We start from the raw sequence: 27,760 nt of genomic DNA, 5'->3' as shown, positions 1-27,760 counted from the left end.
AAGCCCCCGTTTGAACCCTATTATTTCTCATTACATTAAATTAAAATTTTCTCTCTCCTACTTTTAACTACACAATCTTCAACAAAATAATATTACACGTAAATCAAAAACTTTTCAACCATTTATTTTTCAAAAAAAATACTATTCATCTCATTATAATTTACAAATAATGGGGCTCAAACGGCAATAAGGTTTGTGATGAATTTTGGTGGTATTATTAATATTAAATATTTGAATTTATATCTTATTTACGTATAAACAAACTTTATATCTAATTTTTGAAATTAGATCTTAAAAATTCTAACTTGATGTAATTACCACTAAAATAAAGTGATGTGCAGGGTTATGATCTTTTTCTAGGCCCATTTAATTTTTATGTGATGAAATGATTATTAAGAATAATTAAAAAAATTTATAAACTTTATTTTTTTTTAAAAAGTATCAGTTTATACAATACGTTTTTTTTTTTAAATAGTACATATCAATATAAATTTTTTATCTATTTTGATTAATTTAATTTTTGGGTCAATCCCAATTAATCTCAATTTGACCCTTTGATATATGACCCTTTTTATGAATCAATGTTCAGCCCGATTGAATATACCTAATATAGGCATGATTTATATTAAAAGAAACGGAAATATTTATAAAGTGGAAAATTAAGAAAAATAAACTCTAATTATTTAATAAGCATAAATTAATTAAAAATTACCTATTATCACCTTGCACTAAGAGATTGGCACTTGTGTACAACCAGTACCATTTATTTATTTATTTTCTATCGCCTTAATAACCATCGCGGCAATGACACTTATAAGAACCCGAATTATTGCAAGGCTAGAAAACGATTGAAGAAAAACAACATCCAGAGATTGAAGCTTCAAGGCTTTGAATTTTCAATTCAAAGAAACAAATTGGCTCTGCATCTTCTTCCTCCATTTAAACATTTTGGGTGATGAGTTTCCAATTCTTTTGTAATCTCATTACCGATATTCTAGGCCAAACATTTTTATGATGGGATGAAGATAAAACCTTTGGATTTACCATTTTAATTCAAAGATGGTTTATTTAGTGGAATTTATGTAATTGATTGATATTGCATGCCTAATTAATTATTTGAATGCTTGATCAGCATTTTGATAATAAGTCGCTTGTTTTACTTTTGAAAAGTTAGAACAAGTTTAGAATAGTGTAAATGAATGCAGTAGTTCGCATATGAATTTGAAATAGGGATATTTACCGGGTCATGGTTAGGAATAGGTTTGACTTACTTTGGGAGCACTACAACAAATTTTGCACGCCGTAAAAAGTCATTTACGGCGTACAGGCGCATGCCGTAAAAAGCCATGCCGTAAATGCTCGCATTCTTTTACGGCGTGCATTGCATGCCGTAAATAACGAAAGGCACGCCGTTAGTGCACTTTTTATACTTCAACTTTTGGCACGCCGTAAATACTTCTTTCTATTACGGCGTGCACATGCACGCCGTAAAAAGTCAATTGTTTACCTTTTACGGCGTGCACCTGCACGCCGTAAATGTGAATTTTATTTTTAAAAATTATTTATTTATTTAATTACGAACAAGCTTACAATAATTAAAAGAATTATATATACCAACACATATAATATAATCATGTTTTCCATAATTCCAATAAATAAAAGTATTAAGTGCGATCAAATACAATATACCAAAATGTAGAGTTAATCTAAATGATTACTAAGAACATCATTAGCCTAGCCAAAAAGTTGATATTAATTTGCCAAAAGTATTGATTACTACCCCCAAAAAAAGTTGATATCAATTTTATCGACAAGCAAGCATTTGGACCAGTTTTGTAGCTTGTAATAGGGTCAGTAGATGTCGAATTGCTGCATGCCATATGCTTTATTTTGCAGTAGTGTCCACTCTTCAGTTGCTTCAAGTCTCCACAACAACAATCATCCAACAAAGATTACTATATGCCTCATGGTCAAGTTGTCGGGAACCTGCATGGCTTTCTTAGTTAGATACAGTTAAATTTTTTTTCCTCTCTACCGTACAAACCAAAAATGGAACAAAGATTATATACCAACATTAAACCGAAAACGCGCGTTAAAAAAACTAGAAAACTTACGGTAAATGGATAAGAGGAGATTCTTCCTTCCAGTGTCTGCATTTTCAATTGCAAATGACACAGAAGAAGAAAATCATCCACGCAAGATTTGGATGCTTGCATTTTCTCGAAATCCATTGATTGCACTTTGAACCTAGGACAAAAAGAATAACGCAGAGAAGATAAATAGTTGATCATCATCCATCTTGTATAAACCAATTTATTCAGATAATCATAATGATAGACTAAGTGGAATTGGAAAGGGTGATTCAACACACAATCAAAGAAACTTAAATAGAGCTACAGTTATGGGCCCAAAGGATTTATTTGAACTAACATATTGTCAATCAAGAACATTTGAGTCTGAGAGAATATTTTTCAGAAAATTTACCTCTAGAAATAATAGTTAAAGAAATCCATATGCCTTTGTATTTTGAAGGCATATATATCAGTAGCCTTTGAAAGAGCCGTATACAACAAGCAATTTGTTAACGTCTCTAAAAAGAAGTATGCCATTAGGAGATGAAGTATCGAAAGTCATGCGTTGAGCTTTGTTTAACACAAACTCAGCCATGAATTTCAGCAATGGTGTTGTGACCTGCAAAAATCAATCATAAGGTTGTAAAAGTGAGTTTCATTCGTGTAAAGCAAAAATACAGAAAAAATGTTATCTTCCTCTATAATTACAGAAGTTTCTTCTTTCTTATGTGTTCAGCTTGGGGGTGCATGTAAATACCTTCCTGGCATTCCCCATGTCAAGCATCAACAGCAGCTGGAGCAGGGCAGCTTGTGACGGAAGGGTCGACTCAGAATTTTGGAGCAGCAGCCTTCCAATTCTACATGTATTTGCTAGATATCTGTACAACTAAAATGAGTTCTGACCACATAACGTAACTTACTACTCATAACAAAATGTCGCAGTATAACTTAAACCACTTTAGCAACCTTTACATTATGCTAACAAGGGACAAACGCACCTATCTAACTAAGGAGCTCAACTTTGATTCCATTATGTTCAACCTTTTTTCCAGCACTTGGCTCAACAAAAATATGCAAAGATGCAGAATAAATATGCACCCACCTGATGGCAATTATCAATTTTGACATCGAAATTAACACAGAGATAAAAATATGTGATTTTGTCTCTAGTAAAAACTGGTTGTTTAAAAATTATTTCAATGCTACGCAAAAACAACTCGAAGCACATTTATGGCACAAATTAACTACCAAAAAAATCTAGGCTTAACAATATTTATACATGCTTCTGCAGAATCAGCTGAAGTTTAAGCAATAAATTATTCTCGTTTATATAACAGCACCAACTATGGCAATAAGCATATAAAACACCAAGTTTCTAGATATAAAAATACACCATCGATGTCCATCACTGACACTCCAATATCAGAGCATTATACACATTCTGTGAATTGGTACTATCCCAAATAGAATAAAATTTGCTGAGCACCATGATAAACAATAAATCTAAACCTGCTTCCTGGATTTTCCATTTGAAAATGTAATTGATACATTGCATGCTGGCTTGAAGGCTCCAATTATAAAATTCTGAACAGAAAATCACAATTACGATAATATTATAATATCACTGTAGCATAGCGGTAATTGCCTAAATAAAAATAAATAAATAAAAAAAGAGGTGCCGTGAAGATTTAAGTTAGAGCTGAAACTTCACCATGTTGAGACTATCGAATTTCCAAATAGGAAAACCTGCAACAATTTTCCATTCAAGGTCAAGCTTCAATTACCTGCAACAAATAGAAAGCATATGCATTTTCATTATTAATCAAAAATGAACTCTTAATCAAGGAATATAATATATCTTATGCTTTTTGGGAGATCAAACAAAGTATGTTCTGAAAGAAAGATTAATCAGATAGACGTGAAAAATTGATTGAAACAACACCATTAAACCAAAAAGCAATAGAGAAAACACAAACCCTTACCAACCCATTGAATCTAAATACAATCTTCTCATCACTGTGACTACAAATAATTCAAAACAAAGGATTAATATCATAAGAAATTACAGAGAGGTTTTCACAGGGGAGAAGAGAGACAAGAAAATGGCGAGAAAACAGCAGAGAAGATACAAACATCCCACTAGGATCTCTAATCTACAATCTTATTGCAGCTCTCGTGCACGAAGGAAACACAGGAAACTCACAAGAAGCCGTAAACGAACCCTAGTTTTACTGAAATTTCAATTGAATTTAAACCATAGTTTTACCAATTACCCAATCTACATTTCACATTATTTCCCTGCAAATTGATGGCAAAACGAAAAAAAAAAATCAATAAATGATACCTAAAAGCTATCCCAGTGTTGATTTCGGTCGTTAGGTTAGTGGGCTCACGGCTGATGGCTAATTGAAGGGTGGTAATTTGGGAGAAATGGCGGTATGGCGGACAAAGAAGGAAGAAAACGAAGGAAGGAAAAGGAACCGAGCACGAATGAGAAGGAAAATAAACGAAGAGAAAGAAAAGGGAAATAAAAGGAAAGAGAGAGAAAGCGGAATACAGCATTTACGGCGTGCATCTGCACACCGTAATAAGTCGAAAAACACGGCACGCATGAAGAGCACGCCGTAAATACTAACTTAATACGGCGTGCATAAATGCATGCCATAAATACTTTAAGAAACTGATTTTTAACGGCATACATATACCGCATGCTGTAAATAGTCTGTTATTACGGCATGCCTTATATGCACGCCATAAACGTATGTCGTAAAAAGTACTTTTTGTAGTAGTGGAGATATGGTTGGATAATCAATTGTTTATTATATAAAAATTGTACTAAATAAAATAGTTCAAGTGTTCAAATGGGAGAACAATAGATGGATTCGAAATCGACTCTTTTCACATAAAGTTTTCACACCGTAGAAAATAATTAGGATAACATTTGTAGCAAACAAACCACAAACAACCCCTCTTTTGTTTCCATTCAAGTTCGACAACGAAATAGTATAATTCGACTTAGACCTTATTTTTCGTGCGATATAATCTTACCTTCAATCATTACTTGTCAACAATCTCGTACACTCGCAAGATTTTACCAAAACACATAACATGACATTATAGGACAAATTAATTATTTCAATAACTATTCAAAACTGTGGAAGAATTTTTAATATATCGGATGCTTTTTGCTGCTGCATCTTAAGAGATTGAAGACCAAGAAAAAAGGCCTAAATTGTATTTATCAAAATGTTAACACAAAGAATATGTGAAACTATTTGACATGTGAAACTTTTAGAGAATGATATTGGCTGCTTATATAAATAACTACAAAAATAGATAGTTGCTGCAGATGAGGAAATTGTTGAGAAACCACTGAACAACATCAAACTGTGTGAATCTTGAGGGGACAAGTTTCAGAAGATGGGATGCATTGTCTCTAATATTTGTCCATGTGTAGTTATCATCAGAGACCAATACTGATTTTGACTTGAGCAGTTGTACACCCTAATATTTAGTTTCAAAAGTAGTTGAAAGTATTTGAGACATTCTAATACTCTCCAACTCCATGGCTACTTCTTTCATAGTTGGCCTTTCATTTCCATTCATATTTAGGCACCTTTGCACAATGTTGGCCACCGTAATGAGCTCTTCTTTCTTACCTTGCTGTAAAACTTGGGTGTGAAGAATTGTTTCAACATTTTTTCCTTCCATGCATAACAAAAATCTCGTTGCTACACTTCTTTGCTCGCCCATTCTATCAAAAGATATTGGTTTTTGCCCAATCAAGAGCTCGATAAGAACAACTCCAAAACTGTAAAACATCACTCTTTCCTGTAAAATGACCTGAATGAAAGTACTCTGGATCTAAGTATCCCAATGTTCCTTTTTACTAAGGTAATTTGATGAGTTTGATCCACTGCAATTGAAATTGAAGTTCCAAAGTCGGCGATTTTTGCTATATATCTTTCATCAAGAAGTATGTTGGATAACTTAATGTCTCTATGATAGATTGAAATAGAAATTGCGGAGTGAAGATATGCAAGTGCTTCTGCAACTTCTACAGCAATTTTCAAACGTCGTTTCCATGAAAATGGGAATTCATCGCTCTCATCATGTATATGATTGAAAAGAGTTCCATCAAAAATGAATTCATAAACTAGAAAAGGAACTTCTGTTTCTAGGCAACATCCTAATAGCTTAACAACATTCTTATGAATGAGTTGTGAAAGCCTAACAACCTCGTTAATGAATTGTCCCACTTGGTTTTCATCTATTAAGGTGGATTCCTTGATAGCTACTATTTTTTCATCAGATAACACACCTTTATACACAGTCCCTTGACCTCCTTCACCAAGTATTTGACTTTCATTGAAGCAATCTGTTGCTGTCTCTAGTTATTTAGAAGTGAAAAGTCGTATTTTTTCCAGTATACATTCAACACTTGCTATTTGTTGTTGTAGCAAGAGTCCACCATTTCGTTCGAAGAACTTCCGTTTATGCTCCTCATTTTTTATCTTCTTGTAAAACGTGTACAACCAAAAGCAAGTTGATAATAGAAGTAGTAATCCTAATCCACAACCCAAGCCTACTCCTGAATGTGTCAACATATGCAAAGTAATTAAAAACAAGAATATGACATCTAATTTGGACTTCAATCACAAATATATCCAAGTAGGAATATTGATTTTTTGTTTGTTTGTTTCATTATTTGATATTGAGACAACAATACGGTAATGTTAAGAATACTAAGGATGAGTTTGACATTGCTTCTAGTTATAGAAGAGAATTCTTAGGAAGTCACTATTGAACAATTTCTCTAGAAACTATTGTAAATAGATACATTTTTTAAAAAATTATTTGAGCATGCTCAAAAATGGTTCCTAGGGTTAAAAACAGTTTTTGACTTTTCAAAAATTATGCCAAGCATGTTCTAATACTTAAATTGGGAGCATATATTTTATTAATATGATTTGGTATTCATTATTCTGATTGATATGCTGGTTGTTGAATTTACTAGTTTGTGATAGTCTTGGATTCTATCTTCTGTCGAAAGTTAAGTATTTTTGAACAATAAGCCTTGGGTTTGTTATTATTGTGATTTTAAGAAAAAATATTTTGGATGCTGTGCTAAAAAAAATGTTGTTCTGAGAGAAATCAATTAAGTGTTTCTTAAACTTTTATTGTCATTTAATTGTTTGTTTCAAAATTAGTATTTAAGATTTGATAAACAAAATTGATTTATTATTGTGCTGTATACAATAACTAATAAAGACATTGATTATGCAAATGTTCTTTTCTATTATTATTAACATCAATTGTAAAATCATTAAAATATGTTATTTGGAAATATAAAAGATGTACACAAAAATTTATAATTCAAATTTAAATAATATTTTAATTGCTTAAATAAAAATTAAATTAATTAAGCAATGGAAATAATGTGCATATATATTTATACTCTTTAATTTATTATAGTTTCTTAAATAAATTAAATTAAAATATTGATTATAAGAATAAAAATTTCAACTAGCAATTTTGTATTAAAAAATCTAAATTGTAATTTAACAGGAGGAAAAACACTAAGCAGAATAAATTTTAGTTATTTAATATGCAAATTTTTTTAAAAATTACTTAATATCACTTCAGTGTGAAACAACCGCACTTGTGTACAACCAGTACCATTTCTTTTGCCGTCACCATAATAACCATCGGGCAACGACAGTTATAAGAACCCAAAGTATTGTTGCAAAGTATTTGTCAATTCAATCCTTTGACCCTTAACTCTCTTCCTTGTCAATACCCAATTCGATTTTATCAACATTGAAATAACTCAATGACATTTATAACAATGATTTTTTTATGTTATTATTATCACGAATAGTAAAATCATTAAAATATGTTATTTGAAACAATAAAAGATGTAACCCTATAAATTAAAAAATCAGATTTAAATAATATAATAATTGCTTAAATAAAAATTAAAATATATCAAACTAAATTTTTCCCCCTACTTCGTTAAAAAAATATTCTATTTGAATATTTTATCTAAAAAATTTTAAGTTGTAATTTAAAAGGAGGAAAACTTAAGAAAAACAAACTCTAATTATTTATACAGAAATTAATTAAGAATTACCTATTATCATTTTGCCATGCAACACCGGCGCTCGTCTACAACCAGTACCATTTATTTTGCCATCACCATAATAATCTTCGGGTCAAAGACAGTTATAAGAACCCAAAGTATTGTCGCAAAATCCATGGCAGGTGCAAGGATTATTCTTGCATTCATCTGCCACCCGTCCATCAAACATCAAAACAGATATCTGTTAGATTTCTTGTGTCAAATACTGATAGCTGAATACATGAATAATAGTAATTTTAAAACCTAACCTTGGCACCCTAGGTAAAGATTGCTCTTGTATCGTTCCTTGCACCTGCAGTGATATCCTCCATTACGGATATCCAAGAGGTTAATGCAACGACTATTCTTTCCAGATGAAGTTTTGGTGCAATTCGAATAAGGACCAATTCTCCAATCTAACACCAATGGCCTATCCGTAAACTCTTTATTATTCTTTAGAAATGATGTTGAACCGTTGAGATCAGATAAATTGAAAGTGAAATTGCCAAAATCGCCGATCATTCCAATGGAGGCAAAACTACACCGGTAATGTTTGCTACTGGAACCCCTAACAGTATGCATGTCGACCAGTCCAACATAAAGATAGTCAGTTTTGGATATGGAGGCTTGGCAATAGCCCCAGCCAGGGCATGTTCCGATGGAATGATTTGTAAAGTCTAGACAGAACGACAGACAATCAATACCTCCATAGGTATAGATTTGGTCTGAAAATTCTTGTATAATAGCCAACGCATCGCTGCCAACTGCTGTTAGCTGATTTGCATCAGACAAGGTATAAGGAGTAGAATCAAAGTCGAAGAATATAGAATAATTCAACGTATTGTGATTCATCGGCATGCCATAGCATGTCCTTGCCAGCTGCTGCTCCAAGTTCTTAACATAGATTTGGGATTTTAAGATATTAACTATAAGTATTATGCCCTAAATCCAATCACATAAATACTTTTGGTATATAATTAATGCAATTTAATAGCAGATCTATTATTTAATTAATAGACAATTAAATAAATAATAGAGTACGTATATTTAAATCTTCGTAATTTGTTAATCACAAGGAGTTGTGATTGTGAGATACAAATTACATCTGATTGAATCTTAAATCGTTCATGGTCATAAGTAATAACGAGATACGGATATCGTTATTACGAATAGACCATCACGTGTGGAATTTCTTACTTGTGAAGTAAGTAGCTGATCTCACAAGTTAAAATGTGGTGACACTTAAGTGAACACGTAGATGTTTTGTTATAGACCAAAACATTGGAGGCCCATCGAGAGATTCCACATGAATAACTATCTAAGTGTCAGTGGTTAATCTCTAACGTTCGGTAGTGAAATTGGTCCTTTGACTTGAGGTCATCATGGTAACTTATATGAGGACAGTCATACTTTGGCGGCGTTGGATGTTGCTCTGCAAATGACCGCTAATACGACATTGTTCAGGTACGTCAAAAATTATATGAAGGTTGTGATTGACCGATAAAGGATTCGTCACTTTTAGATAGTAGGAGATTATGATATGCGTTTCATTCAATTAAGTCAATGATGAAATTATTGGCCAAGGTGTACTCATAAGTCGAAATGGAGTTTTCGATTTGAATTGACTTAATAGTGGAGTGAAAGATATGATCGATAATCGAGATTGACACACTTCCATATCTCGTAATTGATCGGATCATATTGACGAAGGAATTATAGTTTCACGATAAACGAACGAGTTTGGTTTTGTCATACCACGTGACATTTTTCGTCACATGTATTGCCCTGACACATTGCTAGATGTCAATTTGGGACGGCGAGTGTGAATTGACAATAAATTAAAAGGGTGTTTTAATTTATCAGTTTTGATTAGATCAAAATAATATTTCACGTCGTTAGGCATCGTGATTGGGAACCTGATGGGTCACACACAAAAGAGAATTGAAAGATTGCAATTTGTCAATTAACTAATTTAACAATCATTGGATAAATTAATTAATTGGTTTGGTTATTTATAGACTTGAATTAATTAATTGGATCAATTAATTCACGGACTGAATTTAATTAAATATTGGACCGAATCGGACCAGGCCCGTTTGGGTTTATATAAATACATAGTTAGGATTTGAGATCCATATGGTTTCCATTATTCTTGCTGACACAAGAGGAAAAACCCTGGTAGCTGCAATCTTATTCTCTATGTGGATCACCGTTGGAGTCTAGATAATTGGACAGCTGTGGATGGCGAATCAAGATTGCTGGAACGAAAAGAAAAGCAAAAGGTTTGCAGAATTCATCAAAGGTACAATTTTTATCACGATTTCTATCTAAACATAGAGGGATCCTTGGTGGGAATCTAAATAATCTTAATTTTTTGCTATGCATGTATAAATAGAATCCCAACAGTGGTATCAGACCCTACTTTGTGTTTGTTAGGAATTGATTTATATGATTGAATAATCAATTGCTGATTGTACATATTTTTCTTGTTTCTAGCAGTTCGAAAATTTGATTTTGGATTAGTGTAAAGAAAAAAAAATCTGTTTTTGAATATTGGATTATTTTTGGATCGGAAAAAAAAATAATAGTAATGGCGATGGCTGAACGGTGAGCCGCTCGTGACACGGCGTGCTGCTTCGCGAGCAGCAGCTTCTGGCAGCGGCATCACGCCGCTGTTGCAACAGCGCGAAGGCGCTGCTAGCACTGCTGGGGGTGGGCAAGAGCTCGCCGCCTTCAGGCGGCAGCGGGTCTTGCTGGCAGCGGAGAAGGAAGAAAAAAAACAAAAAAAAAAAAAAAAATTTTTAGGGTTTCAGTTCGGGTGTGAAGAATTTAGGGATGGGGGCCTCTTGTGCAATTTGTGAAATTGGAGGCCCTTGTCTGCAATTACTTTCGAGGGGTCAATGTGTAAATTTTAAATAAAAGGCCTTCTTGCAATTAGAGTAACTGAAGGGGCCTGTTGATAATTGTTAAATGGGTCAAAATCCAAGTTTTAAAATATGTTTTGAATTATAATATAAAATAGTTTTAAAATTATATTTTAAATGGGTTTGACCCATAATTTTAATTTTGACCCAGATTTAAAATTTTATTAAAGTTGACGACATTTTATATTTTCGTTAAAATTGGATTTAACTTAAATATTAAACTTTGACCCCAATTGAATTTTATTTTATTTAGGAGTGTTATCCTAGTTTAAAATATTGATTCAATTTCAATTAGAATTGTACTCTAATTTAGGACTTAATTATAATTCGATTTTAATTATTTTTTCACCCAAAGATATTTTAGAAATTAGAATTAGATTCTAATTTGACGTTTAATTAAAAATTGATTTTAATTAAATTGTTTTGCCTTAAACTTTTCTTTAAATTAGAGTTAAACTCTAATTTGGTGTTTAATTAAAATTTGATTTTAATTAAACAGGGTCGCCCTATATTTCTTCTTGCAATTCGAGTTGGACTCTAATTTGATATTTAATTGAAATATTATTTTGATTAAATATATTAGCCCTAATATCTTGAAATTAGAGTTAGACTCTAATTTTGTTAATTTAATTAAATTTTGATTTTAATTAAATTCAATAGCATTAAGTTATGAAATTAGAGTTGGATTCTAATTTGATATTTAATTGAAATGTGATTTTAATTAAATAGTTCCGCCCTATAATTATGAAATTAGAGTTTGACTCTAATTCGATATTTAATTAAAATTGGATTTTAATTAAATATGCTGCTAATTAAATTAGTTGATTAATATGATTAATGAATTATTTAATTGCTTCGATCAATTTGTCTAAAAGAGTTTAGACGACTTAATTGCTAGAAATTTGAAACTTATTTGCATATAATATTAGATATTATATAGGTATACATTTATGTGATGAATGTATTATTAGTGGACGATTATGGACTGGATCATATGGATGTGTTGAATGGTTAATTTTTACTCTTGTTATTTCCTGAGCCTGCGAGCTCTTAATTGATTTTGGCCTCCGAGTCCTTAATTGTTTTGGGCCTGTGAGCTCTTGATCATTTTGGACCTGCGAGTTCGTTATTATCATTGTTGCCATGGGCCTGCGAGTCCAATTTCATTTAGGCATACGTGCCAACTAGTATAAAATACAGGTTGCAATTGGACTAATTGAAAAAACAAGAAGAAGAGGAGACCATGGAGATGGTGCATTGATACTGATCAATGCTATACCCCCTAGGAATTGACTAACTAGTCTTCCTTATGGCTCGAGAAGACTAGATAGTAAAAGTCCATTGTCGTCCACACTATTAAATTATATTATATATATTTATTTGCATGGTAGATGTATAATAAAATGTATATTACTGTTACAATGAGACTTTTGAATACAAAATCCCTCCATAAAATATTAAGTCACATTTATAATTGCCTTCCATCATTATAGTAAAAAATCAGAGTCCCAAATCGTCTCAACTTGTTGAGTACACTCAAGGCTGATCTATTAGGGATATGTTTGATACTATGAAATATTAGATATTTTTGAATGATGGGTTTGACTTAACTAAAATTTATCTTTTGTTGAATATACTCAAGGAGATAAATTTTAGAGGCGTGTTAAGCTAACACATAAGATGTGTGAAAACAAAGAGTTTTCAGCTTAATGATCTGGGAGTTGTATAGAGATACAATTGATAATAGTATCTACCCAAATGTTATATTAAGGCTTGTTGAGTACACTTAAGGTCTCAAGATCTTAATATAATAGATGAGATCCCAGCCCACTGGGAGTCAAGTATGGACTCCATAAATTTATGTAAGAGGGTCATAAATTTGTATTAAACAGTGGGAGTATAATTAATTTAATAAAAGTTCATGTTAAATTAATTGATGCATTTTATATATTATCCTTTTTCTTTTCGTCATTTATATTTATTGAATCCTAAGTAACCATATGTTTTGAAAGGCATAATAGATGCCAACAACCAAATTAAATCTTCTTGATTGGCACTACAATCTGAGAATTGTTCTCAAGCATGAGAAAGTTGACTGTCCTTAAGTAGCCATTTTCCAGTAACACCTGATGATGACTCAACTAAGGAAAATGTGGTTACTATAATAAACACAGTGATGAGATAGTATTGCACGCATGTGAGGCTTGCAACTATGTCACTGAGTTACAAAAGCGACTTGAGAGCATAGATGTTAACACATAATTCTTCATTGCAAGGTGTTGTACGATAATAATCGTGCGTGGAAGGATATGAGATTTCCGAACAACTATACCAGTGCAAAATGACAGAGTAATCTTCAATCGATACTTAGACACTGAAGATGATTGACATTGAGAAATATCTCAACTGAGTTCAATCATAAACCATGAACTAAGTAGTGACTTGGTTCTGCAATCCCTGTCAGAGAAAGCTATTCATAACTAATTATGAATTTAACGTGAACCAGCTTGAATGCACAATTATTGAGTTGCTTAACATGCTTAAGACAGTTAAGCCCAACATCGAAGTTAGTAGTGGGCAAGCCATTGATTCCTCTAAAGATATTAAGAGAAAGTTTAAAGGGGCTTTGTGAAAGCATCCAATATGGTTAAGACCTTCAAAGCGAAGGACAATACCAAATCTAATGACCTTTGGTTTCATTATAGAATAAAAGGTCAATTGGAAGGAATATTGCATGACTTACATCTACTTCACGAGTTTCTTAGGTATTTGATACCAGATGTAAATCTCATATTTATACAAATATGGAGAAACTAAAAAGAAGTAGACTACTGCGAAAGGGAGAAGTTGACATACACGTTGGAGATGAGCAAATCTTGCTGCATTGCCTGTATGAATATACATCTTGTCATTGCCTTTTGGTTTAGTATTGGAATTAAAGAAATGTCACTTTATTCCAATCATAGCTGGAACATTAAAATGAATTTCATATTCCGACATGAACTATTTTAATGTTAAGGATAATAGTTGTTCTTGTTTATTTTGATAAAGATCCTAATGGCTATGGTAAATTACAAAACGATGTTTCTATTATTTAATACTAAGGATTCTATAATGAGTATAAAAATTAAAAACCATAAATGCGATAATCTAATTATCACCAAAATTTGGCATGATAGACTTTGTCATATAGATGAAAAATAATTCCAAAGTTACATAGAGATATATACTTGGGATTAATTGATTTTGACAAGTACAAATTATGCATGTCTAGCACAGTGACCAAATCTTCTTTTACTTTAAAAGAAGAAAGGTCAGCATAATTACTAATCTAATGCATAGTGATGCATATGGATTCATGTCAATCAATGTCAGGTAATATTTTTCTTATTTCATCAATGATCATGGATACTTGATGAAAATTCAAACATGAAACTCTTGAAAAGTTCAAGGGATTCAAACTAGAAGTAGAGAAACAAATAGGTCGCATTAAGATTCGATCAAGTGAGAGTATTTTAAAGATAAAATCTAGATTATCTAAGAGAGAATGATATTCTCTTGCAGTGGACTCCTCCACATCCACTGCAGTATAGTTGTGTATCTAAAAGGAGGAATCGTTAACTATTGGATATAATGCGATTAATAACAAGCCATGCAAGTCTCCCAAAATTGTTTTGGGGTCATGCATTGATTGCAGTGTGCAACACACTAAATCATGTCCCATCTAAATTGATTAACAGAACTCCATATGAGTTATGGAAAGGCAATAGTCCCAATTTATCTTATATGAAAACTTGGGGCCGTGACGCTTATTTGAAGCGCCTTGAATCGGATAAATTTGACACTAAATTTGATAAATACGTATTTGTGGGGATATTCAAAGCAGACATTTGAATATAAATTCTATTAGCATGAAGAAAGTTTTCGTCTCACGATATATCGTCCTTTTAGAGAAAATGTTTTCTCTAAGGGAGGACAGTAAGAGCAAGATAGAACTTGAAAGAGTTTAAAAGTCCACAGATATAGTTAACCAAGTAGATAAATTCGAGTTTGATCCCATATCTAATATGGGACATACTCTTGATCAGAAAGTAAAGACTCCTGAGGACATGACAGCTCTATGTGAATCTAGTAGGATCATTTGACCTTCAAAAAGGAGTGAATCCATGATCATTAATCAGGTATTAGTGATCCAGGCTAATGAACCTGCTAGTTGCAACAAAATAAAGTCAAATGTTGACTTAAAAGAGACAGCAAGAGGCCATGATACTCGAGATGAACTCGACGTTTGTGAACAAGGTTTGGACCTTGGTCGAGCCTCCTGATGGAATAAAACCCATAAGGTTTTGCAAATAGTTTACAAGGGAAAGGTCGATGTGGATGTGAATATCCATATATACAAAGCAAGGCTAGAAGTAAATGTTAAGTTTTGACCTTGGTGAAACCTTTCTCCTGTGGCCTTGCTGAAGTCCATTTGGGTTTTATTTGCAACAGTTGCATATCATAACTAAAGGTTAAGATAAGTCTCTATGGAGCTGAAATCTTCGATTTGATGGAAAAAGTCAAAGTGTTTGATTTTATCAAATTTGAAGATGAATTGTGTGTTTATAAGAAGATAGTGGGAGCATTGTCGCATTCCTAATATTATAGAAAACGACATTCCTATGTTTCAATCGTTGAAATAATGGTTGTTAAAGGATTTATTCATAAACGATATGGGAGAAACAACTTGATCTATAGAGATAAATTTAGAAGGTTACTTAACTCGTCCCAATCTATATAAAATATTGAGAAGATTTTATATGGAGAAATTAGTTTACTCTTAAATGGTGTATTGGAAAGGTTCCGCATGTGAAGCAACCGTTGATTTAATAGTAGAAACCTAATACATGATTACTTCAGAAGTAGCAAAAAGTTACAATCTGGATCATGATGTTCACAAATGAACTTGGAATAGTTCCTGATATTGTTGATCACATGCCATTATATTGTGATAACAATAGAGCCATTGCGAAAGCGAAAGAACTAAGGTCTTATCAATGATCCAAACATGTATTAAGGCGATATAATCTCATTAGAGAGATATACATAGAAATGTCGTAAAGAGAAGAACAAATTTCCACATTTAACAATATTACAGATCCACTGACAAAGAGTTGTCGTAACGCAAACATGATCGTCATATAGACTTATGATATTGGATACATAAGTGATTGAATTTAGTGCAAGTGGGAGTTTGTAAGTATTATGCCCTAGGTCCAATCAACTTTGGACATAAATACTTTTGAAATATAATTAATGCAATTTAATGATAGATCTATTATTTAATTAATAGACAATTAAATAAATAATAGAGTCCGTAGATTCAAATCTTCGTAATTTGTTAATCACAAGGAGTTGTGATTGTGAGATACAAATTATATCTGATTGAATCTTAAATCATCCGTGGTCGTAAGTAATAACGAGATATAGATATCGTTATTACGGATAGACCATCACGTGTGGCATTTCTTACTTGTGAAATAAGTAGCTGATCTCACAAGCTAAAGTGTTGTGACACTTAAATGAACACGTAGATGTTTTGTTATAGAACAAAACATTGGAGACCCGCCGAGAGATTCCACATGGATAACTATCTAAGTGTCAGTGGTTAATCTCTAACGTTCGGTAGTGGAATTGGTCCATTGACTTGAGGTCATCATGGTACCTTATATGAGAACAGTCATACTTTGGCAGTGTTGAATGTTGCTCTGCAAATGGCCGCTAATACGACATTGTTCGGGTATTCAAGAATCATATGAAGGTTGTGATTGACCAATAAAGGATTCGTCACTCTTAGATAGTAGGAGATTATGATATGCGTTTCATTTAATTAGGTCGATGATGAAATCATTGGTTAAGGTGTACTCATAAGTCAAAAAGGAGTTGTCGATTTGAATTAACTTAATAGTGGAGTGAAAGATATGATCGATAATCGAGATTGACACATTTCTATATCTTATAATTGATCGGATCATATTGACGAAGGGATTATAGTTTCACGGTAAATGAACGAGTTTGGTTTTGTCATACCACGTGATATTTTTCGTCACATGTATTGTCGTGACACATTGTTAGATGTCAATCTGGGATGACGAGTGTGAGTTGACGATAAATTAAAATGGTGTTTTAATTTATCAATTTTTATTAGATCAAAATAATATTTCACGTCGTTAGGCATCGTGATTGGGAATCTGATGGGTCACACACAAAAGAGAATTGAAAGATTACAATTTGTCAATTAATTAATTTAACAATCGTTGGATAAATTAATTAATTGGTTTGGTTATTTATTGGCCCGAATTAATTAATTAGATTAATTAATTCACGGACTGGATTTAATTAAATGGATTAATTAAATATTTGACCGGATCGGATCAGGCCTGTTTGGGTTTATATAAATACATAGTTAGGGTTTGAGGTCCATATAGTTTTCATTATTCTTGCTGGCACAAGAGGAAAAATCCTGGTAGCTGCAATCTTATTCTCTGTGTGGATCACCGTTGGAGGTTGGACAATTGGACAGTTGTGGGTGGCGACTCAAGATTGTTGGAACGAAAAGAAAAGCAAAAGGTTTACAGAATTCGTCAAAGGTACAATCTTTATCACGATTTATATCTAAACACGAAGGGATCCTCGGTAGGAATCGAAATAATTTTAATTTTCTACTGTGCATGTATAAGTAGATTCCGAATATTAACAACCTCTAAGTAATAAGAGACTTCTTCGGGAAGCTCAGAGGAATTAACAAGGGAGAGGTAAGGTTTTGGAGGGTTGAAAGAATAATTACTGAGGATGTTAAATATTGAGTTCTCATAACAATTTTTACCGATACCAAATGGGTATGGAATTTCTACGTTACCACATCTGCTTTGGCAGCCAGGTTTGGCAATGTTGGTAGTGGTGGTAGCAATTGACAGTGGTACCACCGCCAATGAAAGCAACAAGAACATATGGAGGAAAGCATAACGCATAACCATGTTTTACTTTGCAATTTGCATGTTCAGAATGATTAAGCTGATCTGTATTTATAGACAAAAAATATATTCTCTATTGGTGTCACATTAAAAATGTGTTTACTTTTTGGACAGAGAATCAATTGATTTTTAATAAAATTATAAAATTGACTTTAAATGTAAAAGTAGACCAGATGATATTCTAGATTTCAACGTTCATATTTACACTTATAAATTTCACAGCTAATTTAGTTCCAAGCACCCCTAGTATGAAAGCATAACCAGAAAATTAGCGAAAAACGTTTTTCATGAAAAACTCTCTCTCCCTCCCCCCCCCCTCTCCCTCCTTCCTTTCATGACCAGAAAATTAGTGGAAAACATTTTTCATGAAAAATTCTCTCTCTCTCATTACAAATTTTATTTTTTTGAGTATCAAGCACAATTAGGAACAGTATAAGTGCATATCTCTTTCATCATAAGTTTTGGTACAAACGTCTCTGTCTCAACATCAAAGGCCAAAGGTACCACATACAATTTAGAATCATGACGCCGGGTATGATAGGGATTATCCTATTGGCTTGTTGTAGCAGATGATTCGCAAGAAAGAAACGACAGAAAACGCTCAAAAATCAGAGAAAATACTTTGAATTCAACTCAATATTATTAATAATGTAGAATGACCAAAATTAACCCACAAGCCGAGTTAAATAACTGCGAAATACGAAATTATGGGAAAATTACCAAAAATGGCAAAATTCCGAAATTATACCAGAATAAAATATTAAGTAAAAGAAGTAGGTTGCCAAAAATTTGGTTCAATTCGAGTTTTCTAACATATGGAAAAAGGGAAACAAAATATTACCATAAATAGTAAAAAATAACTTAAAATTGAATTTTGGAAAGGAAAACAGTAGATTTCAGAAATTGATGCCCACCGAGTATAGCTGGGTGGCCACAACATGCGCGCCGAAGAGAGCTTTCCGGATTGGGGGTCATAATAGCGATTCCGATAACCGTAGCCAAAGTTATGGCCAAATTACCAAAGACGCGTCAAATTCCCTCAATTAAGGAAATAATTGCGATTCACTTTTCATCTTTGCGTTGATCCGCCATCTCATGGTATCTCAACGCCATCATCATGCTATCTGACAAATCAGCATCACTCGACTCGGATCCTCCTGCATCAGTTGCCCCCGGTTGGAAAGAACTCGCGCTTGAGTTCACAGTAACTTCATCGGACTCCACAAAATAAGGGCTTAGGTGTTTTACATTGAAGACATCAGAGGTCTTCAAATGGCTAGGGAGGCGCAACCTGTAAGCATTATCATTGATCTTCTGCAGCACTTCACAAGGTCCAATCTTCTGCTCCTTTAGCTTATTGTATTCCCCAACTGAAAAACGATCACGAGTTAATACTGCTTAAACAAAATCACCAACGTCAAACAGCACCTGGCGCCGATGACTATCTGCCCGAACTTTGTACTTAGTATTACTATCCTGTATGGACAGCTTCACCTGCTCATGGATACCTCGAAGATGTTCAGCCATCTCATCAGCTTTGTTATTGAAGCGACCCATACGTGGAATTGGAGCCAAATCAAGTACTCCAGATGGGTTTCGACCATAGACAATTTCAAAAGGACTCAGTCCGGTGGTTCTATTCCTCGACCGGTTATAAGCAAACTCTGTTTGAGGTAATGCCAAATCCCACTGCTTCGGTTTAGTCCCTGCTAAGCTTCTCAAAAGATTTCCCAAACTCCGATTCACCACCTCATTCTGACCATCTGTTTGGGAATGGTATGCGCTGCTAGAATTCAACTTCGTTCCAAGTTTCTCCCACAAACTCCTCCAGAAATGACTCATAAACTTAGTGTTATGGTCAGAAGTAATTGACTGTGGAACACCATGTAAACACACAATCTCTCTGAAATAAAGATGAGCAATCCAAGTAGCATCCATTGTCTTCCGGAAAGCCACAAAATGAGCCATCTTTGAAAATCTATCAACCACAACAAGAATGGAATCCATCGCCCTCTGTGTACGAGGTAAGCCCAAGACAAAATCCATACTGGCATCAAACCAAGGAGCTTCAGGTACGGGTAATGGTGTGTACAATCCGGCATTAGTAAGAGCCCCTTTAGACCGTTGACATACATAACACCGCTCCACATAATGCACCACATCACTACTCAACTTGGGCTAGTAATAATCAGAACAGACCAAAGACAATGTCTTGTCTTACCCAAAATGTCCTTAGTTATGAAGTTCACTAATAATCTGCTGCCTTAGTGAACAATCGGAAATGCATAACTGCAATCCACGAAACAGGTAACCATTATGTAAAACAAAATGATGTCGGTGATTATCAGTTACCTCCCGAATTATCTTCCCAAATGAAGGATCTGCAGCATACAAATCAGGAAATGCCTCAAATCCGACAATCTTGGTGCTCATGGTGGTGAGGAGTAATGTGCGACGGCTCAATGCATCTGCTACTCGATTCAAACTCCCTGCTTGATGCCTGAGTGTGAAAGTAAACTCCTGCAAGTATGCCACCCACTTTGCATGTCGCCTACTCAGCTTGTGCTGACCATTGATGTACTTCAAGACCTCATGATCAGTAACAAGGATGAACTCCCTCTGTACCAGGTAATGGCACCAATGCTTCAGAGTCTGAACTATGGCATAGAACTCCAGGTCATAAGTGGAATAATTTTTCTTTGATCCTGATAGCTTTTCACTAAAAAAGGCTACTGGATGCCCCTCTTGACTCAGAACACCACCAATACCAACTCCAGACGCATCACGGTTTACCTCGAACACCTTTTCAAAATCCGGAAGTGCTAAGACTAGGGCCTCCGTCATCTTCTGCTTAACCAACTGAAAGCTAGCCTCTGCCTCCTCAGTCCACTGAAAATCACGCCCTTTAAAGCACTATGTGATGGAAGCAATCAAGGTACTGAAGTTTCTGATGAACCGGCAATAGAAGGATGCCAATCCATGAAAATTCCCGACATCGTGCAAAGTTTTTGGCTTGGGACAATTCAAAACTGCCTCAATTTTGGATTGATCTGCATGAACAACATCAGTAGACACAACAAAATCCAAAAAAGTTACAGGAATTGTGAAGAAAGAACACTTATTCTAATTGATGAATAAGCGCTCCGTCCTCATTACATCAAAGACAGCACGAAGATGATTAAAATGTGACTCCCATATTAGACTATAAATAAGTATGTCGTCAAAATAGACTACCCTTCCCCATGAAAGGCCGTAAAACCTGATGCATAAACCTCATAAAAGTGCTGGGTACATTGGATAGTCCAAAGGGTATGACCATCCACTCGTACAACCCATGCTGTGTCTTGAACGCGGTCTTCCACTGACTCCAGGCCTGATTCTGATCTGGTGTTATCCGCTTTTAAGGTCAATTTTTGAGAAGACCTTAGAACCGGACAATTGATCCAACATGTCTTCTAGACAGGGAATTGGAAACATGTACTTCACTGTAATCCTGTTAACTGCCTTGCTATAAACACACATATGCCACGACCCATCTTTCTTCGGCACTAGTAGAGTAGGAATTGCACAAGGACTCATACTCTCACGAATGTAGCCCCTTTCCAATAATTCTACCACCTGTCGCTGTAACTCTTCAACTTCCTTGGGACTGAGGTGATATGCAGGACGGTTTGGTAGACTCAACCTCAGAATAAGGTCGATCTGATGTTGAATGTCCCTCATAGGTGGTAGTCCTAGAGGAAGATCCTCCGGCATCAAGTCAGAAAACTCCATTAGTAGTTGCTGCTGGTAATTCCGAATCCACATTCGCTGCACTATTTTTACGAGGCATTAAAGCATAAACTATTTTTTCACGCCCAACCTCAACCAAGAATCTGGACATAGAAAGTAGATTGTGATTATTAACTATCGGGGTAGGGATGTTTCCTTCCCTGCAAGGCGCCAAAACAATTCTCTTCCCTTTAATCCTAAGAGAATAAGTATTCTTCCGCATATCATGGATAACACTGCAATCATACTGCCAAGGTCGTCCCAACAAAACATGACACGCGTCCATTGATACCACATCACACCAAGCATTATCAAAATACTTTTTTCCAATCGAGAAAGACAGTAAGCACCGTTTTTCTACCATTACCTCGCTACCTTTATTCAGCCAAGACAATTTGTATGGTTTGGGATGACGATCCATCTTCAGTTGCAATTTCTCGATAGCCTCCTCAGACACTACATTCTCACAACTGCCACTATCAATTATCAGTTTACAGACTTTATCAGCAACTGTGCAAGTTGTGTGGAAAAAATTGGTCCTCAACCAGTCATCCCCTGAATCGCCCTTGGGAGTCAGCAGGCTCTTTCGAACGACCAGGGTCTTCTGACCATCTCCATATAGCACGTCCTCATCTTCACCCTCATCATACACGGGCTCCCCAACTTCCTCGAACTCCTCTATCATATCCTCCTCAATCAGAAGATTTTTATTCTTCTGACTAGCAGGCTTCCTGCAATAGAGTCGCCCTATGTCCCTGTTCACCACACCTAAAGCACTTAATACTTGAACTGGAACTGTTCCGCTGTGGTTGATAAGCAGGACGAGATTCTTGAGGGCAAACTGGCTGACTTTCTTCACATTTGACCACTGGCCTCCTAGTCTGCTGTTTCTCCACTATAAGTGCCCGCTGATATGCCTTAGAAACTGTCCACAATGAATGAAGGTTGAGAACATCCTGCAGGAGCTGCCTTAATCCCCCCAAATACCGTGCTACCATCTGCTCCTCTGTCTCAAATAAATCATTCTGAGACACCAGCTGATAGAATTCTTCAATATAATCATTGATTGATCTTGTGCCTTGCCTCAGTGAATGGAGCCTCTGAAACAAGGTTTGAGTATAGTCGAAAGGGAGAAAGTGCCCTTTCATCTTCTTCTTCATCTTCTCCCAGTTAGTAATTTTTGATTTCCCATGTCGCTCCCGTGAACGCTTCAACTGTTCCCACCATGCAGATGTTCTACCTTTGAGTTTGATGGCGACCAGTTTCACTTTGACACGATCTGGAACCTCCTTATATTCAAAAATCCACTCCACTTCATTCAGCCAATCAATAAATCCTTCAGCCTGCAACGTACCAGAAAACTCAGGCAGATCCACTCTGAAATCGAGATCCACATGACGATCCTCCCATCCACGATGCTCCCAAACTCTAGCACGATGGTGATACGGGTTTTCGAAACTGGTATCGAAATCGTGACACTCCACATCATGATTACCGAACTCCTGCTCCGCCAAATGTTGGGTTAACTCCGCAACTTGTCTCTGCAAATCTTCAATCGTCACATCCTGAATATTACGATCACGGTACGGGACTTCCTCAATCAGAACCTGTCCTCAACGACCACGACCACGTCCACCAACCATTATAACTGATGAAATTTATCTCCCAAGAAGATGCTGATGCTCTGAAACCAACTGACGCCGGGTAGGACAAGAATTATCCTATTGGCTTGTTGTAGCAGATGATTCGCAAGGAAGAAACGACAGAAAACGCTCAAAAACCAGAGAAAATACTTTGAATTCAATTTAATATTATTAATAATGCAAAGTGACCAAAATTAACCCGCAAGCCGGGTTTAATAGCTACGAAATACGAAATTATGGGAAAATTACCAAAAATGGCAAAATCTCGAAATTATACTAGAATAAAATATTAAGTAAAAGAAGTATGTTGCCAAAAATTTGGCTCAATTCGAGTTTTCTAACATATGAAAAAAGAGAAACAAAATATTGCCATAAATAGTAAAAAATAGCTTAAAATTGAATTTTGGAAAGGAAAACAACGGATTTTGGGCTCGAAATTGACGCCCATCGAGCATAGCTAGTGGCCATGAAGTGCGCATTGAAGAGAACTTTTCGAATTGGGATCATAATAGCGATTCCGATAACCGTAGCCAAAATTATGATCAAATTACCAAAGATGCGTCAAATTTCCCCAATTAAGGAAATAATTGCGATTCACTTTTCATCTTTGTGCCGATCCGCCATCTCATGGTATCTCAGCGCCATCATCGTGCTATCTGACAAATCAGCATCACTCCACTCGGATCCTCCTGCATCAGATCACCAGTTGCAACCTTAAAATTGTGAGGAAATTTTTGCAAAAAATAACATATATTTAAGAGTGCAAAGCAGAAATGAATATATGCAAAGGGAAAAGATTAGACAAGTAAATTCAATAACAGAAAAGCAATCGAATCTGCGTAAATGTAATTTGCTTAAAATAAATTCACCCCTCACCGTCAGTACTTGAGGTTTCATTGAGTGTTCGTAATCCAAGATACAACCAAAAAAAAAAGTACAAAGTGAGCACTACATTTTTACACCGATGAACTAAATCTGTATCTAAACACAATCACCGAATAAAAATTGAGAATTATTGACAAAGAGAAAATTAGAAACTGTATATGCAAAAACATAAGGGAAATCATGTGAGTGGAATGGAGGAAAAAATCGTCTATATAAATAGGTTTTAATGGAAGACTTAACAGACCAGACATGGACCCTTCTAAGAGGCCAATTTTGGTTCATTCGGTTTGACATTCACATACGCAGGTCGTACTCGCACACAAGTTCAAGGTCTGAAATACTAATTTGGTCTGTGATTTATATCCCATATGCACACATGTGAAGAGAGCCGTTACGCTATACATGATTATATCCTTCAAAAGTGTGGCCATATATAAATTAGTATTTGCCTTAATAAATTTCGTATTTGAGACAAATTAACATAGTTTTCCTCCAATGTATTAACTCTTTCAAATGATACACTTTGAACTTCAAATTCTCGTTGAATATTATTTTTGACAAGTAAATATATGATTTTGATATTCACATGAAAGAGAACGTGAATCATTTTCGATCCTCCAAAACAGATGAACGAGTTCCACTCAAAATTATGTCAAAACAGCCCCATTTTAAAACCACTTTCCAACAATAATTTCTAGAAAATATCTCAAATTATTAAATTTTGAACTATTCCAAATGTGATTAAGGAATCTATTTTTATTTATTTTTTTCACTTTCTAAAAAGTATTTTTTGACTATAAATTTAATTATATCATTTACAATAATATGGTTCAAAAATGTTGGAGACTGGGCAATTCTTTCTAATATAGGAGCATGATCTCAAAATAGAGGGTAATAAAATGACAGATCATGGACATCGAAAAAGCAACAGATCATATCGTAAAATTTTGGGACGCACTCAATTCTGCCAATCTAGATTTTAACAAGTAATAACATAAAGGTTTCAAAAAAATATTTGTCTAAGAATGACCAGATTCATGCCATGTGTCCTGTACTAATGGAATAAACCGACAATTATTGATGGGTAGTTATGGCAACAGTGTAGGGTGGTGGGGCGGGGACAGGACAACTTTTTGTCCTGTTTAATTTTTATTTTTATTTATATTTTTCATTTTTTTTATATTTTCAAAATTTCGAATTATGTTATTATTAGAGAATAAAATACAAATTCAAAATTATTTTTAACAGATGAATTTTCTAGAAATAAAATTATTTTTAATCTTTTTCCCCCCTTCACGAGGTGAGTTTTGGGCGGGGCATCCGCGCCCCATGAGAGGGCGCCCCACCATGCCCTGCCCCACCAACCCGTTCGAGGCGAGTTTTTTTGCCCCATTTGAGGCAACGCCCCATCTTCGGAGCGGGACAAGTTTTACTGCCATCCCTATTGTTGGTTTCACACGAAGTCACTTTATTTAATTTTCCGAAAGTTTAGCATCCAGAATTCCCATCCACTTGCAAATGAACTTTTAGTGCTTTCCATTTTTTGATAATAATATCATTGTCATAAGACTGTGAGCCTTGTCAAAACTCCTCTGATTACCATATTATGCATCATATCAGATTTTTTTAGCTCCGCAGTACCCAATGCCAACATTTCTCGTAACCCCATTTTTTGCGTTAGAAAGCATTTTGAATTAGTAGATTGATGGAGAATATGTAATTAAAAAATAAGAAAAAGATTTAAGTTTGCGTGTAATATTATTTTATTGAATAATGATTTGTTGAAAAATATAGAGAGAAAAATATATGTTGAAAAAATGGAAATCATATAAGTTAAACTATTTATTTCAATAGCTCTTTAAACTTTTCATTTAAATATAAGTTATTAGAGGAATCATATTTATTTAAATGAAGATTTTGACATACATCACACGCGCATTCAATTTTATTTTATTTATATTTTTTTTTATGATTTTTATTAATGGCTAAGGAGTAAGACTTTTTATTTAGAAATTTGAACTTTTAAATGAACCATCCAATATGCATAAATACACAAGTTATTTAAGTTAGAATTTTTTTATTTGAGCACAATACACCAAAAAAGAAATTTTGAAGCATTACCTTGCTGGAGTAATTTTTGAATTTTGTATAAGTACCTCCCATGGTTAACAAAAATTGATTATCATACCAACTTATATCATGTTTTCATTTTGATTACTCTCTAATCTTTCATTTTAAGCGCTAAATGTCATTCTCAATGTGCTAAATTACTAAAAGCTGATGTGGCTGAACAATATTTATGTAGCGTGAGAAATCCATTAGTGCATTATTTTTACCCCACGGCTAAATAAAATTCATAAAACCTTTTTCTTTTTTTCTTTTTCATTTAAAAATATATTTGCCATTTCTTTTAAAAATGCCGTTGAAATTGCTACTAATCTAACAACACATATTTTGCACTATTAGATGATCAAAACAATAGACCATGTCATATTGTCACTTGATCAGATGAACATGATAATCTCACATCAAATAACAATGAAATAAATATGAACCATATAAATGCTTGTACTACCCTTCTTAATTGTTTAATTCTCTAAAGCAGGGGGTGCAAAAACTTGGTGCTTCTCGAATAATTGGAACTGACATTGATTGTAAAAGGCTACATAGAGCAAAGAAGTTTCATGACTGATTTTATCAAACTCGAAAAATCATGAATAACCGGTACATAATGTAAATGTAGATCTAATAGATGGTGGTGTTGATTATAATTTCAAGTGCATTGAGAAGTTTCTGTAATTAGAGCTGTTGCGTGTTGTCACACCTAGACAACCTACTTGGGACAATGGCCCACTCATGGCGATCGACGTGGCATTCCTGCCGAGGTGGCACACAATGTTGAGGTGGGCTACATCCGAACTGCTTCGAGTCGAAGTCCATCTGCCGAGAGTCCTTTTTGTCTGAGGCCCATTGACCGAGGCCTACGAACCGAAGCCAGGCTGCTGGAACCTGTTGAGAGCATCTGAGGCCCTCAAGTGGAAGTATCATGAAGCCCCGAAGCTGATGCACGAGCCTCTGAACCACAAGGAAACATCCTCCATGGTCACTTCTCCCAAGAGATCGCCTGTACAGATCTTATTCGAATGATTGATGGAACGTTTGTCATAAGTATAAAGGTCAAGTCTTGTTACCAGTATGGAGGCCCTGCACAAGCAATAAATGCGCCGCAAGCTAGCAAGTCAAGCCCCATACCTAGGAAAAGATGTTTGAACTAAAGAGATGAGGCCACGTGCCACTTCATCCAAAGGCTCCCATTTCATATGTACTA

General features: G+C 34.6%; 1 pseudogene; it reads right to left on the bottom strand.

Annotated features, from left to right (window-relative positions):
* Nucleotides 1–5,576: 5,576 nt before the first annotated feature.
* Nucleotides 5,577–18,136, bottom strand: LOC111402836 (annotated as a pseudogene).
* Nucleotides 18,137–27,760: the final 9,624 nt, after the last annotated feature.

This window comes from Olea europaea, chromosome 1 (genome assembly GCF_002742605.1).
Source record: "Olea europaea var. sylvestris chromosome 1, O_europaea_v1, whole genome shotgun sequence".
Lineage (NCBI taxonomy): Eukaryota > Viridiplantae > Streptophyta > Magnoliopsida > Lamiales > Oleaceae > Olea > Olea europaea.
Note: the sequence above shows the minus strand (reverse complement) of the source record. Positions and strands in the feature narration are given on the sequence as shown.